This window comes from Protopterus annectens, chromosome 6.part1, assembly GCF_019279795.1.
Source record: "Protopterus annectens isolate FY-2018-M chromosome 6.part1, PAN1.0, whole genome shotgun sequence".
Lineage (NCBI taxonomy): Eukaryota > Metazoa > Chordata > Ceratodontiformes > Protopteridae > Protopterus > Protopterus annectens.
The window spans coordinates 326599085-326617918 of NC_056738.1; the positions used below are offsets into that span (position 1 = coordinate 326599085).

Consider the following 18834-nt stretch of genomic DNA (forward strand, 5'->3'; position numbering starts at 1 on the left):
TACTTAACAAAGTCTTGGGTCCTGCGTCGGTTGCTGTCCCTTCTTCTGTAACGTCAGGTTGTCAGGCGTATAAAACATGCAGCCGACGCCATTACATCAGTTTTTCTTGCCATGTGGTGCCCGAAGCGGAAGCAGTTTGCAAGTGCTGGTCGGCCGACTCCTGAAATTTTCATTTTCGAGTTTCAGAACCGAAGTCTTCAACTAAAAGCTAAGTACCCCTTTGGGGAAACTTTTTCTTGCTCTAAACCAACGTCAGTAAAAGTAAATAATTGCATTACTTGTGGAAAGCAAATACCTCATAAAGATTATCACTCGTACTGTATTCCTTGCCTAGGCCCTGACCACGACGTACCTCGCTGTCGGTTTTGTGCCTTATTTAAACCACAAACTTTGCATTGTCTGTAAGTTTTCACTTCTAAATATTTTGGTGCTCAGTTCAGTTATCCTGATATGTCTTCGGTAAGCCATCCGACTACCGACATTCCGGAAAAGCACAAAGATAAAGACAGAGACAGGCCGCTTAGGTCCAAGAGTGCCGACGACGCTTCTCCTAAGCCAGTCGCCAGCTCACCGGTACTCAGTGAGGCACTTTCGCAGCCCCTGATACCTGCTACTTCAGGTTCGCAGGCCTCTACTGAGACCCATTCGGAGTCCAGTATGCCGTGAGATGCTTCAACTGTGGAACATGCGGATGTCTCTACCTTGGATGGGTTCGGAGCAGCTGTGCAGGCACTGGATTCTGAGGGTGTATTCAGGCCTCTGCTGACTTGCGTATTAAACCGACGCAAGTCAGTAGGCTTGAATACACCCTCAGAAGCCGGTGTATTCAGGCCTACTGACTTGAGTATTAAACCGATGCCATCTTCTTCAAGGCCTAAAACTCGAACCATGCCTAGAAAACTGACGCCCAGACACACATGGTCAGGCCTCTATGCCTAAAAAACAAATGATAAGAGTGGCTGAAGACCTTATTACTTTAATCAGGGGAAGCCAGCCTTCCCCCTCCAAGAGACCTAGGACTGAGTTTGCTATGATACTTCTGACCAGGATTCTGAATTTTCTGTTTCCTCTGATGACCAGGATTTACCCTTCTCTACCTATGAGGATTCTGATGCTGAGGACTCTATTCCCTCTGCTTCCCCCCAGAGGATTTCTCTTTTGGTGAAACCTTGCATACTCTCAGGGAGCATTTTAATTGGGAAAGTCAGGATTTCTCTGATTCTAAAAAGAGGTTTAGGAATTTCTTACTCGTGACCCAGCACAGGCCTTTAGCCGTACCTCCTGTACTGGACATTGTTGATTATGCCTTTTCGGAATCTAGCTTGGCCCCTGACTCTTTGCCTGTTGCTCCCAGAAAACCTGATAGATATTACAGGGTCCCTGATTCTCACAAGTTCCTTTTTAAAAATCCTAATGCGGATCCTGAGACCATTTCACAGGGACCCAAGGGCATTAAAGCTGCTACTGCCAAAAATCCTACCCCCTCTGATAGAGACTCCAGGGCGCTGGATAGAGGGGGTAAAAAAGTCTACACTTCTGCAACTTTGGCCATTAGGGCCTTAAACTGCCAGTTTCATATGTTAAAGTATCAGTAGCATATTATTGGATTGCTTAAACAGAAAATTATGTTGATTCCTGATTGTGCTGAAAACAAGGATTTACTGCATTCAGCTAAAAAGTTGGAAAACATACTTTGCAATGTGGTTTTGATTCACTAAAAGCTTCTGAAAAAGGGTCTGTACTTAGAAGGCATGCTTAGCTTAAGAAGCAGTCCTTGCCAGATAATGTTAAAGCGAAATTACTGGATGCTCCCTTAAACCAGGACCGCCTCTTTGGCAATAAGGCAGATGAAGTTCTTAAAAAGATGGTGGAAAAAGCTAAATTTATGCAAACTGAAGATTTTTTACAAGTACAGCCTCCATAGTTTAGTAGGCATTGGCCTTCCAAGAAGTGGTCCTTTCCTGCTTCTTCCAGACCTTCTCTCAGTCCAAACCCAGATCCAGCAGAGCTCCCTGGCTTCAGTCCCAGGGTACGCACAGGACTAAGCAGTGGGGGGCCTCCACTTCCAAATCTGGGAGTAATAAAACTCCCCCCTATGGTAAACTATCTCAATTACTTCTTTTTAAAACTGCCAAGCACGTCTCAACTAACTGCCCCTTTGGGGGGAAAGATTGCTCTTCATGCAAAGAACTGGGAACTCATTACCCAGGACAAATGGGTTTTAAATATAGTGTCCCAGGGATACAGATTTCAATTCCACTCATTACCAACTCCAAGCAGGTGGCCAGATCTACCCCTAAATCAGTGGGCAGAGGCCCAAAAACAAGTACTCTCTCTGTTAAGCATGGGGGCTATCCAATTGGTACCAGAAGAGGAAAAGGGACAAGGTTTCTACTCGAGACTTTTTCTGGTACCCAGAAAAGACAGTTCATGGCGTCCTATCCTGGACCTGTCTACTCTAAACACCTTTTTGGTGATTCCAAAATTCAAAATGCTGACCCTTCACCAATTGCTACCTATGCTAGGCAAAGATACTTGGTTAGCAACACTAGACTTAAAGGAAGCATACCTGCACATCCCAATCAGGGACTCTTGCAGAAGATACCTACACTTCAAAGCAGACTACACGCACTGTCAGTTCTCTGCACTGCCCTTTGGCTTATCTACTGCTCCCAGGGTATTCACAAAGTGCCTAGCTCCAGTCATTGCATTTTGCAGGCAAAGAAATATTCAAATATACCCACACCTGGACGATTGTCTAATTCAGGCAGAAAGCCAGGACATACTTTAGAATCATCTGGCCTTTGTACAAAGGGTGTTAACTTGTCTGGGGTACACCATAAACAAAAAGAAATCACACCTGGTACCCTGTCAACAAATTATATTCCTGGGAGCAAGCTTGAATACAACTACACAGATGGCTTTCCTCATGCCAGAAACAAATTCATTTGACAGCCTACTTCACACAAGTGGCCACAAAAACCCTGCTATCTGCAAGGCAAATACTACAAGCCTTGGGGTTCATGGCCTCCTGCATTCTTCTAATTCCATACGGAAGACTGCATATGAGGAAGCTACAATGGTATCTAAAAAGCCTGTGGTGTCAACATTCTCATGAGCTAGAAGCAATGATTCCTGTCATACCATGCCTATGCCTAGAGTCCCTTTGGTGAGCAGAGACCTGCCACCAAAACAAGGAACTACCATTCACACTACCCCCTGCCACCCAAACCCTAAATACAGATGCATCAGACTATGCATGGGGGACAAACCTGGCAGGGAAGTGCATTCAGGGCAAATGGAACCCAAGTCAAATGCACCTGCATATCAGTCAAAAAGAAGTGTTGGCTGTACAGAATGCTCTGACAGCCTTCAAGGACCACATTCTTCCAGGACAATTAATGGTAAAGACGGACAACACCACTGTTATGTGGTACATAAACAAGCAGGGGGGGTACACATTCTTACCCCCTCTGCAGACTAGCCATGGCATTGTGGAACACAGCCCTGAGCTACCAAGTTCATCTACAAGCTCAATTCCTGCCAGGAAAACTAAGTACACTGGCAGACGAACTAGGCAGAAATCTCATGGACCCACACGAATGGAAACTGGAACCAAGGATTTTCAACATGTTGACAAGCAAATGGGGGGAGCCCAGAAATAGACCTGTTTGCCTCCACCAGAACTATCAACTGGACAAATTCTGCACAAGGACTCCCCAGATACAAGCTTGGAAAGTGGATGCTCTGTCCTTCAGCTGGAAAAAACCTATCAGTTTATGCCTTTTCTCCTCTGCCTCTGCTCTCCAAAGTACTACTAAAGATCAAACAAGACAAACCAAGGACGATTTTGATTGCACCAGACTGGCCACGCCAACACTGGTACCCCCTCTCATGCACTGTGGGCCCCATGGCACCTGCCTCAGACTCCTATCCTATTGTCTCAACAGAAGGACCAGATTCCGCACCCTCAGTTTCAAACTCTCAACCTAGCAGCCTAGCTAATTAACCTAATCGCTCCTTTACCATCCCTCAGTAAACCAATGATGGGATATCATTTTAGAGGCAAGGAGGCCTAGTACTAGAAAATCTTATGCTGAAAAATGGAAAAGATTCTGTGCCTGGAACCAATCTCAAAGGACGAGCACAGCAGTGCCTAATTTACCTCAGATTTTACAATACTTAAACTGAGATGCTTCACAAGGGCCTGTCTTTTTCCTCCATCAAAATTCATGCTTCAGTCATTTCAGCTCATTATAATACAGAACCTCCCCTCTTCTCTCGCCCTCTGCTCAAGCAGTTCCTCAGAGGGGCCAAAAATTTACAACCACCCAGGAGAGCTCCAGCCTGGGACCTTAACTTTGTATTGGAGAAACTCACTCTTCCCCCTTTCGAGCCAGCTGCTACTGCAGACTTAAAAGTAATTTCTTGGAAAACAGCTTTTCTCTTAGCAATCGCTTCAGCAAGAAGGGTATCTGAATTACAGGCCCTCATGGCAGTGGAGCCTTTCATCATCTTTCATGCGGACAGGGTGTCCCTCAGGACCAATCCCTCCTTCATACCCAAGGTGGTATCCAGTGCGGCCCTTAATCAGTCCATTCATTTGCCAACCTTCTTTCCTAATCCACAGAACAAAGGGGAACGGGTACTGCACTCATTAGATGTGCACAGACAACTTAGATTCTATTTGGACAGGACTAAACCTCAAAGGAAATATGAACAACTGCTGGTGGCATTTGCTGCAAGAGCAGAAGGGAAGGCTATTTCAAAGCAAACCATTTCTAAATGGATAGGCCATTGCATTCATTTCTGCTACAAGCACCATGGAAAACCTATCCCACAGGGGATCAGACCCCACTCAACCAGGGCTGCATCTACCTCTACAGCCTTTCTCAGAGGTGTCCCTACTCAGGGACATCCTAGAAACTGCTACCTGGAGTTCTGTACATACTTTCACCAAGAATTACTATCTGCCAATTTTCTCTAAATCCAGAGCTGGTTTTGCCACTGCAGATGTTCTTCGTGTTTCACTGTTGCAGTCATAACTGTAGGGTGATCCTGCCGGCAGGCAGCCCGAGGTCGGCCAGAATCACAGTCTGGGTCCGGCGTCGGCTGCACAAGCTAGTACCCTGACGTCAGTACGCTCTGGTACATAGCCCTCAGCCGACGCCATCTTCTTCAGTCTTTCTTGCCGTGCAGTGGAAAGCAGCTCGCAAGTCGTTGGTTGGCGATTTTCGATCTACGTTTTTGATTGCTGTCGGTCCGAAGTTCTTACTTCTCTTCTCAAAGCTAAGTACCCGTTAGAATCTTTTTCTTGTTCCTCCGATGTCAGAAAAAGTTAATAATTGTATAGCGTGTGGAAAACAGATACCTCATAAAGATTTCCACTCTTACTGTCTACCTTGCTTAGGCCCTGACCACGACGTTTCTTGTTGTCAGTTCTGTGCCAGGTTCAATTCTCGTACTATTAAGCGTCGGTACGACTGGGCTTTAAATTACTTTGGCAGATGCTTCAGTTATAGAATGTCGTCGGATTCTACCGGAATTCAAAAGAAGCGCAAAGACAAGGACAGGCCTCCGAGGTCCAAACAGGATTCGTCACAGCTGGAGCCAGCGTCCGGTTCGGCTGTCGTCAGTGAGGCGCTTTTGCAGCCCCTGTCGTCCGCCACTTCTGAACCAATGGCCGATACGGACTCCCATGTGGAGCCATCAAGGCCTGTTGTTTTATCTGCTGCAGGGCCTTCGGACGTCGCTCCCTTAGATGGGTCCGGAACTGCTGTGCAGGTACCGGCTTCTGAGGGGGTATTCAGGCCTACTCACATCACCATTTCAAAGACAAAGGCAAAGTCCAAGACTCCAGTTAAACCTAAAGTTTCTGCTCCAGCTACTTCTGAAGCTACTCCCAAGACACAGAAGCAATTGCTAAGGATGGCTGAAGATTTGCTTACAATGATTAGGGGTTCTCACCCCCCTCCAGAGAAAAGGCCTCGACAGGATGTTCCTTTGGATTCCTCTGACCAGGCTTCTGTATCTTCTGTTTCTTCCTCTGATCAGGAATATTCCTTTCCTCCTTATGAGGATTCAGATGCAGAGGATTCCCTGCCCTCTGCTTCTCCACCTGAGGATTTCTCTTTTGGGGAGACCTTACATGAGATGAGGGAACATTTTCACTGGGAAGGTCAGGATTATTCTGCTTTTAAGAAGAGGCTTAGGGAATTCCTTCTTCTTCCTCAGCACAGGCCTTTAGCTATTCCTCCTGTTCTTGATATTGTGGATGATGCCTTTTCTGAGGCTAATTTGAATCCTGATTCCATGCCCCCTGCTCCTTCTAAGCCTGATAGATTTTACAGGGTCCCTGATTCTCATTTATTCTTATTCAAGAACCCTTCTGCGGATCCTGAAACTATTTCTCAGGGTTCTAAGGCTGCTGAGGTTGCTTCTTCCAAAAATCCTATTCCCTCCGAGAAGGATTCTCGTGCCTTAGACAGGTGGGGTAAAAAGGTATATACTTCTGCTACCCTTGCTATTAGGGCTTTAAATTGCCAGTTTCATATGTTTAAGTATCAGCAATTTCTTTTATCTGTTTTGAAGCAAAAGCTTGCTACCTTTCCAGCATGTGCAGAGGATAAGGAATTGCAGGATGTATTGCATGCAACTGAACAAGTGAACAAGCATAGTTTGCATTGTGGTTTTGATGCTTTGGAAGCTTCTTGCAGGGCCGCAGCCTCTGGTACTGTTATTAGGAGACATGCCTGGCTTCGTGAACAAAGTTTGCCGGAACAGGTTAAGGCTAAACTTTTAGATGCCCCTGTTCAGCATGATGTTTTATTTGGATCCAAGGCTGAAGAGGTTATTAAAAAGATGGAAGAAAAGGCAAAATCTATGCAGACTGTGAAAGATTTCTTACAAGTTCAGCCTCCTAGAATTTCCAGGAATTGGCCCTCCAAAAGTTGGTCCTTTCCCACGTCTGACAGGCCTCAAAGGGGAAGATATAGACGCTCCAGAGGTCGTGGTCAAGCTCAGGCCTCTTACAGATCCAGACAATGGACTGCTTCTACACCTAGAAGGGGAGAAGACAGATCCCAATCTCAAAGGAAGCAGACTCAATGACTCTCTCGGTTGGGCTTCAGGACCCCCTTACCTGGATGCCCCTCTCGGAGGAAAGCTTTCTCTTTTTTACAGAAATTGGACTCATATTACCCAGGACAAATGGGTATTGGACGTGATTTTAAGAGGCTACAAGTTCCATTTTCATACTCTGCCAAGGGTTATCGGTTGGCCAGATCTGCCAAAACATCAATGGGCAGGGGCCTTAAATCAAGTGGATGCTCTACTGGCCATGAGAGCCATAGAGCCTGTTCCTTTCTCAGAAATGGGAAAAGGCTTTTACTCAAGACTATTTCTGGTTCCAAGAAAACAAAACTCATGGAGACCTATTCTGGACCTTTCAGTGTTAAACACCTTTTTGGAAATTCCAAAATTCAAAATGCTTACTCTACAACAACTGCTTCCAGTACTCTCCCAGGACGCTTGGATGGTGACATTGGATTTAAAGGAGGCCTACTTACACATTCCCATCAGGCAGGAATGCAGGAAATTCCTCAGATTCAAAGCAGGCTCAAGGCACTTTCAATTCTCTGTACTGCCCTTTGGTTTATCTACTGCGCCCAGGGTTTTCACCAAGTGCCTGGCCCCAGTAGTGGCTTATTGCAGACTTCAGGGGATTCAGATTTACCCCTATTTGGACGACTGCCTTATCCAGGCAGACAGCAAGGACCTTTTACTTCAACATCTGGATTTTGTTCAACGTCTCTTCCTCCTCCTGGGATTTTCAGTGAACATAAAGAAATCACAATTGATTCCTTCTCAACAAATGATATTTTTGGGAGCCCTCCTAAATACAACCTTACAAAGGGCCTTCCTTACTCCAGAAAAACAAATACAGCTGGCTTCAATTTTCAAAACCTTGGCAACCTTAACTCAGCTCACTGCAAGGAAATTCCTGCAGGCACTGGGCTATATGGCTTCATGCATTCTGTTAATTCCAAATGCAAGGCTTCATATGAGAAAGCTTCAATGGTACCTGAAAAGTGTATGGTCACAGCATTACCAAGATCTGGACACTTTGATTCCTCTGATCCCCTGCCTCCAGAAGGAGTTCCTTTGGTGGTCCAGGGTGTGCGCTTTAAATGAAGGGAAGCCTTTTCGTCTACCTCAACCTTCTCAAATCATAACCACGGACGCCTCAGATTATGCTTGGGGAGCACATTTTCTAAACAGTTGCCAGCAGGGGACCTGGACAAAGAATCACCTTCACTGGCACATCAATCTGAAGGAAATGTTGACAGTTCAAAATGCTCTTCTAGCCTTCAAGACCCTTTTGCAGCCAGGGCCTCTTCTAATTCGTACAGACAACACCACAGTCATGTGGTACATAAACAAGCAGGGGGGCTCTCATTCATACCCCCTTTGCAGACTAGCTATGACTTTATGGGACATAGCTCTAAGTCTGAATCTGCATCTTCAGGCTCAATTCATTCCAGGAAAGCAAAATCTCTTAGCAGACAGCCTAAGCAGAAACATTTTGGATCCTCACGAATGGATGCTAGACACCAACTTATTCAACAGGATAACTGCAGTTTGGGGGTGTCCCCAGTTAGATCTGTTTGCATCCCATCTCAATTATCAGCTGCCTCTCTTTTGCACCAGGTCCTTCCACAAAACAGCTTGGAAAGTGGATGCCCTGTCATTCAGTTGGAGGAACCTTTCGGGATATGCCTTCCCTCCTCTTCCTCTTCTTCCCCGGATATTACTGAAGATAAAACAGGACAAGCCCAAGTTCATCATCTTGATTGCTCCAAATTGGCCTCGACAGTTTTGGTATCCGACCTTACAACATCTGTGCTTGGAACCTCCTTGGATCCTTCCTCTGTACCCTTCTCTTCTGTCCCAGCATCAGGGTCAGATGCTACACCCTCATCTCAAGACCCTTTGCCTGGCAGCTTGGCTCTTCAAGGAAATTTGATTTTTTCTAAGCTCCCCAAACAAGTTTTGGATGTTCTTCTAGAAGCCAGACGGCCTAGCACTAGGAAATCCTATGCCTCTAAATGGAAAAGGTTTTGTATTTGGATGCAGGACCGTGGCTCTAATCCTTTTGTGCCTGATCTCTCATCTATTTTGCTTTACCTTTCAGACCTTTTGTCTAAGGGCCTTTCCTTTTCCTCCATTAAGATTCATGCTTCTGCTATATCTGCTCATTTTAATTCTGACCCTCCTGTTTTTTCTCATCCATTGGTGAGACAATTCTTGAGAGGAGCTAAGAATTTGAGGCCTCCCAGGACCCCTCCTGTCCCTGCCTGGGATCTTAACTATGTTTTGGAAAAACTCACTTTGCCTCCTTTTGAGCCTGCTTCGGCTTCTGATATTAAATTTTTATCCTGGAAGATGGTTCTTTTGTTAGCATTGACTTCAGCCAGAAGGGTTTCAGAGTTGCAAGCTCTTATGGCTGTGGAGCCATACTTAATTTTCCATCTTGACAGAGTATCCTTGAGGACAAATCCTACTTTCATGCCTCAGGTGATTTCAAAAGTTGCTTTAAATCAGACAATTCACCTTCCTACCTTCTTTCCTAATCCTCAAAATAAAGGGGAAAGGATTTTGCATTCATTGGACGTACACAGACAGTTACGATTTTACTTGGACAAGACTAAAGAGTTCAGAAAATCTAACCAATTGTTTGTTTCTTTTGCCTCCAGTTCTCTTGGAAAGGCTATTTCCAAACAAACTATTTCCAACTGGATTGCTTATGGAATAAGATTTTGTTACACTCATCATGGGAAACAGTTTCCAGGTACTGTGAGAAGTCATTCTACTAGAGCAGCTGCCACTTCTACTGCTTTTCTCAGAGGAGTCCCTACCAAGGATATCTTGGAAGCTGCCACTTGGAGTTCTGTGCATACCTTTTCCAAGCACTACAATCTCCCTTTATATTCTAAGACCAGGGCAGGTTTTGCCTCTGCTGTCTTGCAGGGCCTTCTTGCTGCCCCTTCTTCTATCTAGCCTCCTCCCTTTCTTCACTGCTTTGGGATTCCACCCTACAGTTATGACTGCAACAGTGAAACACGAAGAACATAGTACAGTTGTGTACACCTACCATAAATGTAGATGTTCGAGTGTCTTCACTGTTGCAGTCAGTGTTTCCCTCCCTCCTATCCCCTCTTGTTTCACTTTATGGTGTGTTTGTGTTTCCTTGTGGGACTCATTTTTTTGTTTATTGGGAATTTCTGACATCTGGGGCAAGAAAGGCTGGGGAAGATGGCGTCGGCTGAGGGCTATGTACCAGAGCGTACTGACGTCAGGGTACTAGCTTGTGCAGCCGACGCCGGACCCAGACTTTGTGATTCTGGCCGACCTCGGGCTGCCTGCTGGCAGGATCACCCTACAGTTATGACTGCGACAGTGAAGACACTCGAACATCTACATTTATGGTAGGTGTACACAACTGTACTTTTTGCAGGGCCTTATAGCTGGTCCTAATGCTATCTAAATACCGCCTCCCATCCTTAGCTTTGGGAATCTACCCAAATGTGATGACTGCAACAGTAAAACATGAAGAACATAGTACAGTTGTGTACACTTACCATAAATGTAGATGTTAGAGTGTATTCACTGTTGCAGTCCTGGTTACTCTCCCTCCAGCCCCTTTCTTCTTTTGGCTATACCTCTACTTTTCTTTACTAGGCTCAAAAGTTTTTGGTGTATTTGCTTTTTTGTTGGAGGTATATCCTCGTGTATATATATATATATATATATATATATATATATATATATATATATAGATTTAATTGCTCCCCTTTGGGGGGGGCACCTGAAATCTGGGGCAAGAAAAACTGATGTAATGGCATCGGCTGCATGTTTTATACCCCTGACGACCTGACGTCACAGAAGAAGGGACAGCAACTGACGCAGGACCCAAGACTTTGTTAATCTGGCCAAATTTTATATATATATATATATATATATATATATATATATATATATATATTTAGCTTTTCCTAGTATTGGACTTCTGTTTATTGGCCTTAGTTTAGTGAATAGTAATCATCTTTCAATTCATATCAAACTCGCGTTTTTTGTGTGTTAGTTCAGAGCCTAGTAGTTTACTAATATTTAGTGTGACTTTTTTTCTTAGGCTCCCTGTTGTGTGTGTACTATTAGAACCTCGGGTTTTGCTGAGTAGCTTACAGTGTTTGTGTACCTTTTTCTTAGGCTCCTTGCGTGTGTGTGTGTTGTTAGAGCCTAAGGTATTACTGACTGTCTGCTCTGTCTTTTTCCTTAGTAGCATAATGACGGATGACAAAGATAAACACCCAAAGTCTGGGTTTAAAAAGTGTCCAGACTGCGATCAAAAAATGTCTGTTACTGATGGTCATGTAACTTGTTTTTAGTGCTTAGGAGCTGTCCACTTACAGGAGTCTTGTGCCATTTGCCATTCTTTTTCTTCGAGTGTTACTAGAGAGGAAAAGGAAATTGGTAGACAAGGGCTTGTTAAAGCATCCTATTCAAGAGGCTTTGAGTGATCTGGATGTGGCCAGCAAGTCTTCCAAGTCCTCTAGATCTTCTGGGGACTCTAAGGACTCTAAGCAGTCTAAGAATTCTAAAAAGTTGGAGGATTCTGCAACAACGGCTCCACACACCTCAGAGCTGACTGTCTTTTCTTTTCGGAGCTGGCCCACTGCCTTGGAGCCGGTATCTGAAAGGCCTCTATCTCCATTGCTTCAGTCAGCACCGTTGGTGCATTCTTCTAGGTCTTCTGTCAGCCTGTCGGATTTGGATATGGATCAATTGGTGCAGAAGCTTTTACAGGCACTAGGCCTTGCTAAATTGTTGTCTACTCCGACCCAAGCGGCTTTGGAGCCGAAGACCACTACTCCTGACTTGACTACTACTCTTCTGAGCCGTACCGGACCTTCGGAGACAGAGGAAACAGATCTGTTGATTGTGGAGCCTTTGGAGCAGAGACTTGCTCTAGTGTCCTCTGCTCCATCCACGCCAACGTCCTCTGCGCAAACCGGGGACTCTAGGAGCCGACACTCTCCAGTCAGATCCGGGGAGGATAGTCAGGCCGACTCTTCCTCTCGGGGCTTCGGCTCGAATGAGCTCGGCTCCTAACTCCAGCTTGGAGACCACAGCCTCGGTGCGGGGGTTGGTGGTTCCTTTGGGTCTGTCGACTCCTTCACATCGAGCCGTGGTGCCTTCCAGGCCATGAGAAAAACCTTGTCCCCCAAGACATCCTCTACTTCAGGCCTTGCTTTCTCATCCCCCAAAGCGCCTGTGTCTGCTTCTGCTTCCATCGTCCAAGATAGGCGTAGAGACCCAGAGCCTCAGGTAGCCCCACAGGGTGCCCCCTGCTCGTCCGAGACCTCCCCAGAGGTTCCCACTGAAGAGGTTCCCAGGAAGAGGTTGTGCAAGAGGAGACAGTTAGACTCCCCACAAGAGTCTTTAACATCTGACACTGACTTGGATGAGTCGGAAGGGTTCCTATTTTTCCCCTCTGAGGATATCTCCTTTGCTGAGATACTCTAGATTCTTAGGCAGTGGTGTGATTGGCAGTCCAAAAGCCCTACTGAGGATGAGTCAGTTATCCTGAAGGCTTTCAGGTCTCAACCCTCCACCTCTTGGGTGTCTTCGCCCTTCGATGAGCTCATGCAGTTGGTCTCTCGGAGGGCGTGGGAGTCACCAGAATCCATGGAGCCTGTTCCTAGGAGGCCTAATAAGTTTATATCAGCTCCACCAGATAAAACCTTTGTGTCCAAAGGAGTCCCTGTTGATGCCATGGTGGTGGTGGCGGCCACCAAAAAGGAAATGTCTGAGACTTCCTCATTTATTAATCCTCCTAATAGAGAGTCTGGGATCATGGCTAGGTACGGGAAATGCATGCTTAGTTCAGCAACTTTTACTCTCCGCTCACTGAACTATTTAACCTATTTCAGGTTGCAAAGAGATCTCCTTAAGGAGTTGGGAGATGCTCTTCAGGGTACTGTAGCTGCAGGAGCCTCTGACAAAGTTGCTGCCCAGCTTGCTACCCTAAATTCTATTGTCAACTCATCCCTGCATCGCATATCATATGCAGCTGATGGAACGAGTAGGGCAGCGGGTACAGGAATCGCTCTCAGAAGACATTACTGGTTGCACTTGAGTTCCTTCATGAAGCCCTTAAAGTCTTCATTCGTAAACACCCCTTTTGATGGCTCATCCCTTTTCAGGCCAAAAGTGAAAGAAACTGATTGGGTGTGAACAGTAGGGAAAGACTCTGTCTGCCGTCGGAGTCTGTTTTTCCACCCCTACTCGGCCTTATCCCAAAGGCCAAAGGGGAGGAAAAATGTAGTTCCGGAAAGCCCAAGTAGCCTTTAGGACACATGTGGTGAGCCCCCCTCTAGGGGCAGAGGAGGGGTTAATTGTGGAAGACGCCGCCCTCTCGGCAGAGGGGGTCCGCAACATCAGGGTGACTGAGATCACTTCTCTGGTCAATCCTACCAGCGCTCCTGAAAGGGGCCTGACTGTCCTGCTCTGGAGGCTGTCAGGGGTCGCTTATCTTTGTATCCAGACGCCTGGCAAGAAATTACAAAAGACAGCTGGGTACAAAGTATCATTTCCAGAGGGTACTTCATACCATTCGCCACCCCCACCCCCCCCCGTCCATAAGGAGAATCCCCGACGTTCCACCCAGTTGCAGGGAACAAGCAACCATAGAGGTCCGCAAGTTGCTAGAAAAACAGTCATCCAGCCAGTCCCAGCAGACCAAACAGGATCCGGAACTTACTCAAGGTTCTTTTTGGTTCCAAAGAAAACAGGGGACTGGAGACCCATTTTGGACCTCAGCAGACTTGACCAATATGTGAAGAAAGAGAAGTTCCGGATAGTCACGCTCCAGTCTATACTTCCCTTCTTAGGGAAAGACAATTGGATGTGCTCGATAGATCTCAAGGATGCGTGGTACCACATAAAAATGGCCAGGCCATCCAGAGATCACCTGCGTTTCCGGCTGGGGGCCAATCATTATCAATTTCGAGCCCTGCCCTTTGGTCTCACTATAGCCCCCAAAGTGTTCACCAAATGCATGGCAGTAGTCATGGCTCACCTGAGGCATCTAGGATTCCAGGTGTTTCCGTACCTAGACGATTGGCTCTTTACTGCCACCACCAGGCATCAACTGATTCAGGCAAGGGAATACACTCTGGCACTCTGCAATCATTTAGGCATTACAGTCAACTCAGAAAAGTCTGCCTTGTCATCATCGCAGCATATCGTCTTTGTTGGGCAGAGCTAGACACTTCAACCACCACTCTAAGACTACCAATCAAAAGAATCTTCCTTCTTCGTCAGCATCGATCACAAAAACATCAAAAGTCCAAAATAAAAGAAAGGAAGGAAACCAAATCTAGGATGAATATAATTCCATTTAATAATCCATTCGTTCAGCATGTCAGCACATTGGTATCAAAAGACAGAGCACCAGCTTCAGAAGTTCTGAAAGTTTTGGGTTTGATGGCTGCAGCAATCCTAGCCATACCATTAGCAAGAATACATATGCGGATTCTCCAATGGCTGTTGTTCACTCAATGGTCTTACCAGGAACTTCCAATGGATCATACGATTTTGATTACGAGCTCTTGCAATAAGGATCTCCAGTGGTGGTTGACATCTCTTCACATCACCGTAGGACACCCCTTTGTTTTACCCCCTCCAGTAGCCACTGTGACCACGGACACTTCCCTGATAGAGTGGGGGGGGACATTTTCATCGAAAGACTGCCCAAGGCACATGGACAGATCGAGTCACATTTGCATATCAATGTTCTGGAGATGAGAGCAGTACTTTTGGCGTTGCAGTATTTCCAGGACTGTCTTCCCCTAGGAACGATTGCAATTCAGACAGACAATATGTCAGTAGTCTGGTACTTGAACAAGCAGGGGGGAACCAAGTCTTACCCCCTTTGCCGAGATGCCCTCTGAGTTTGGCAGTGGGCTGTTTCCTCCCAGTGCTTTCTGTTGGCAGCACACATCCCCAGGGAGATCCATCGTGATCACAGACAAACTGAGCAGGGTAGTCTTGTTGCCGCACGAGTGGTCCCTCAAGAAAGAGATTGCGGACAGGATTTTCTGCAAATGGGGCTAGCCTTGCTACGACTTTTTTGCCAGCCACAGCAACACGAAATGTAGAAGCTATTTTGCCCTGATTCCTCCTACGGGGTAAGTCCCGAGAGACACACTCGTATATGATTGGCCCCTGGGTCTCCTCTATGCTTTTCCACCAATCCCATTGATACCCAGAGTTCTACAGAAAGCAAAATCCCTGGGAAGGACCATCATTCTCATAGCGCCTCATTGGCCTCGGCAGATTTGGTTCCCATTCCTTCAACATCATGTCTTGGAGGATCCCTGGATTCTGGACCCAGTTCCAGACCTTCTGACACATCCGTTGGGGGACCTCCATCCTTCTCTGCAGTCACTGAAGCTGACAGCTTGGCTTCTCCAGTTCCCCTCATAGCCAGGCTTCATAACTTCTCCAATGAGACAAAACAGATCCTTTTGTCTTCTCATAAGCCGTCCACTAGAAGATTATATCTTAGTAAGTGGAAGAGATTTTCCATATGGGCTTTTAAGCAGAACATTGATCCTTACCAAGCCCCCTTGACATCCATACTAAAATTCTTGACTATGATTTTTAATAAAGGAACGGCAGCCGCAACAGTTCGAGTTCAGTTGGCTGCTATATCCAACTTTCATCTCTGGATTGACGGGCTAAATATCATGTCCCACAAGTTATCCAAGGCCTTTCTCAAGGGAACATTTCATATGAGACCTCCAGTGAAAACTTCCTAATCTCCATGGAATATAAATTTTATGCTGTCTCATATAATCCTTCCCATGTTTGAACCAGCATCATCTTGTGACCTCAAATATTTGTCGTGGAAAACCATTTTTCTGGTAGCTATTACTTCTGCCCACAGAGTGTTAGAACTTCAAGCTTTATCTATCAGCCCTCCTTATTTGATTTTTCATGCTGACAGAGTATCTCTTAGGACAAACCCCTCTTTCTTGTCCAAAGTTTGTTCAGAAACTAATATCAACCAAGTAATTGAGTTACCAGTTTTCTTCCCTAATCATTCCAATAAGTTGGAGTATATGCTGCACAAACTTGATGTTCACATGCAGTTCAGATTTTATTTGGGTAGAACAAAAGATTACAGGAAATCAGACCAACTATTAGTTTCATTCTCTGAAGCTAGAAAAGGTAGACTAGTGGCTAAAACAACTCTGTCTAAATGGTTATCTGATTGTATCACCTTTGTTTACTGAGCTGCTATTATGTCTTTGCAACACAAGATTAAAGCTCACTCAACCAGAGCAGTTTCTAAATCCTCTGCGTTCCAAGCCAAATTGCCCCTTGATAACATTTGTGCAGCAGCCACTTGGTGCAAACCTCATACCATTATCACTCATTACAAAGTTGATAAGGCCTCCAGGGACAGGGCTTCCTTTGGGTCTACGGTTCTGAAGAATGTACTTCCATCAGCCACCCGAGATTGCTGGTGCTAGGGATGCAACCCATCAGTAAAGAATGAACAGTGAGATTGAACAACTTCACATTAAGAAGTTAAGTACTCACCATAACGTTCCATGTGAGTTGTTCAGTCAGCCTTCATTCTTACATCCCTCCCTCCTTCCCTCTCCTGGCTGATAGTTGACCTAGAGGTTGGTCTCATCCTGGTTGCTCAATTCTTCTTCCTCTCCATAGGAGGATAGCTCTTTTATATGGTTATAGTTCATGCAGCAAACAAGATCTGAGGTAATTCACAGTGCATCATGTGATAGGGGCTTGGCCTCGAGCTACTGGAAGACCTTGAGCTTTGCATATGGCCGTACCAGAGCCGATGGATCAGCTCCGAACCCATCAGTAAAGAATGAAGGCGAGATGAACAACTCGCATGGAATGTTATGGTGAGTACATAACCTCTTATTTGCGGAATCCAATTATGGTGGGTGCTAAAAAAAAAAAAAATTACTAGAAATGGAAATCAAAGTCTAAACCAACTATACTAGAAGTAGTGAATATAGTAACAGAGATAGAACAACTGAAAATGTGATATTTAGAAAAGGGTAGGAGCAAATTGCATGGAAAAATAGTAATTATGAGAACAATACATGTGGAATAATGTCTTGGAGGAGGAATGAGGTTTAAAAGTAGGCAGGATTTGAACGAGTTATGTAATGTTTGACAGTGACTGAATAGATTATATGTGATGTATAATGTTTGCAACTAAAAATGTGTCAATATGGTTTGTTTGCACTTGTATAAATGTGTGATTGCCTATGTCTCAAATGATTTAATAAAGACGTTTCTTATTAAAAAAAAAAATATATATATATATATATATATATATATATATATATATATATTGTACTTTGTGACGCCCCACCACTGATCCAGTAATCAAGGAGCCTCAATCCTCGCCACTGGCAACAGTGGGGGATATACATTGGGAGGATGACAGGTACACACACCATTTTCCAGAAGCAGCTCACTACATCAAGTGCAATTTCCCTTAAGAGCACACAGAGACCACAGTCAGTCTTGGGCTGGTTTCTCCCTCTTTTTCACCAGATCCCCAATAAGACACCCCACTGGCACAGCTATAGAGTTGAAATCTCAGCTGACTGGCTAAGCCAAGACCTCCAACAGTCTCTCTGTCCAACCAATGCTTTGTGTCCCTGCCTAAGAAGCTACACACACCTTCTGAGGTTTGTTTTAAAAACACATGCACGCACCCACACACCTGGGAAAGCCTGTCACAGGTTTACTAGCTATGCCCCCTTTTGCCCAGACTATAATGTAGTTACAACTGCCACCAGCCACGTCCTTATCAGCTACTTTAAGGCCCTTAACAAAGGGTGTCCAATCTTACTGTGTAATATTACTGTCAGTATAAATGGTAGTTTGACCAAGAGCAAGGCTATTAGAAGTGGCCCACAATGTCACCAAATAAATATGCAAGTACTCTCAGAACTTAAATATGTCTCTTAAATATCAGCCCCAATGAAATGTTTAAATATATTTAATAATAAAAGAACAAGAAAATACTTTGTGTATAATCACAGGAGCATTAGAGTTCAAAATCACAGGAAATATTTAAAACAACATTGCAGGACGGTCTCAAATAAATAAAGAAAAATGTCTAAATTAAGCTTTGCTATATTCCTGATTGAATCCAAGAGAATTACCGTATCCTAGTATACTTACTTAATTAGAGCAGCAAGACAGATGTGTGGTGAATGGAACTTGTCAGGTCAAAGACAAAATACAGAATGCTCACTCTCACTATCCATATCTCTCTCTCACACACACACACACACACACACACACATTCTCTGAGAATTCTTAAATTCATATCTCCAATATTACTGCTGGGATAGCTTGTAGAATGACATAATTTCTTGTCATCTGACTTCAGTTCCCTGCCTCAAAACAACCGTTGATGCCAGCTGGTAGTATTTAGCCATCTACCTGTGAAAATAGGGTTCCTATTATAAGACTGAGGACGCATTCTTTCAAATGCGTCTTGGTCGAACATAAGTCTGAAAAGGCAAAATATCGAGGCGACTTTTAAGCAAATTCTTCCCCTTGGAAAGAATTCACTTGGCCACTTCGTTACTTTGCCATTTTTGGCACTGTAGTGTGGTCTCGGAGTTGGTATATTTAAGTAGGAGGGTGTGGGGGCAAAGCCCCCCGCCTAATGTAATGTTTTAAAGTGTTTTCTTTTTTTTTTTTTTT

At 44.9% G+C, this 18834-nt stretch overlaps 1 protein-coding gene across 1 annotated transcript in view; it reads left to right on the plus strand.

The window, feature by feature from the left end:
* Nucleotides 1-18834, plus strand: part of WDR74 (WD repeat domain 74) — a gene marked incomplete in the record, with an annotated part of 481100 nt that overhangs the window by 363359 nt on the left and 98907 nt on the right.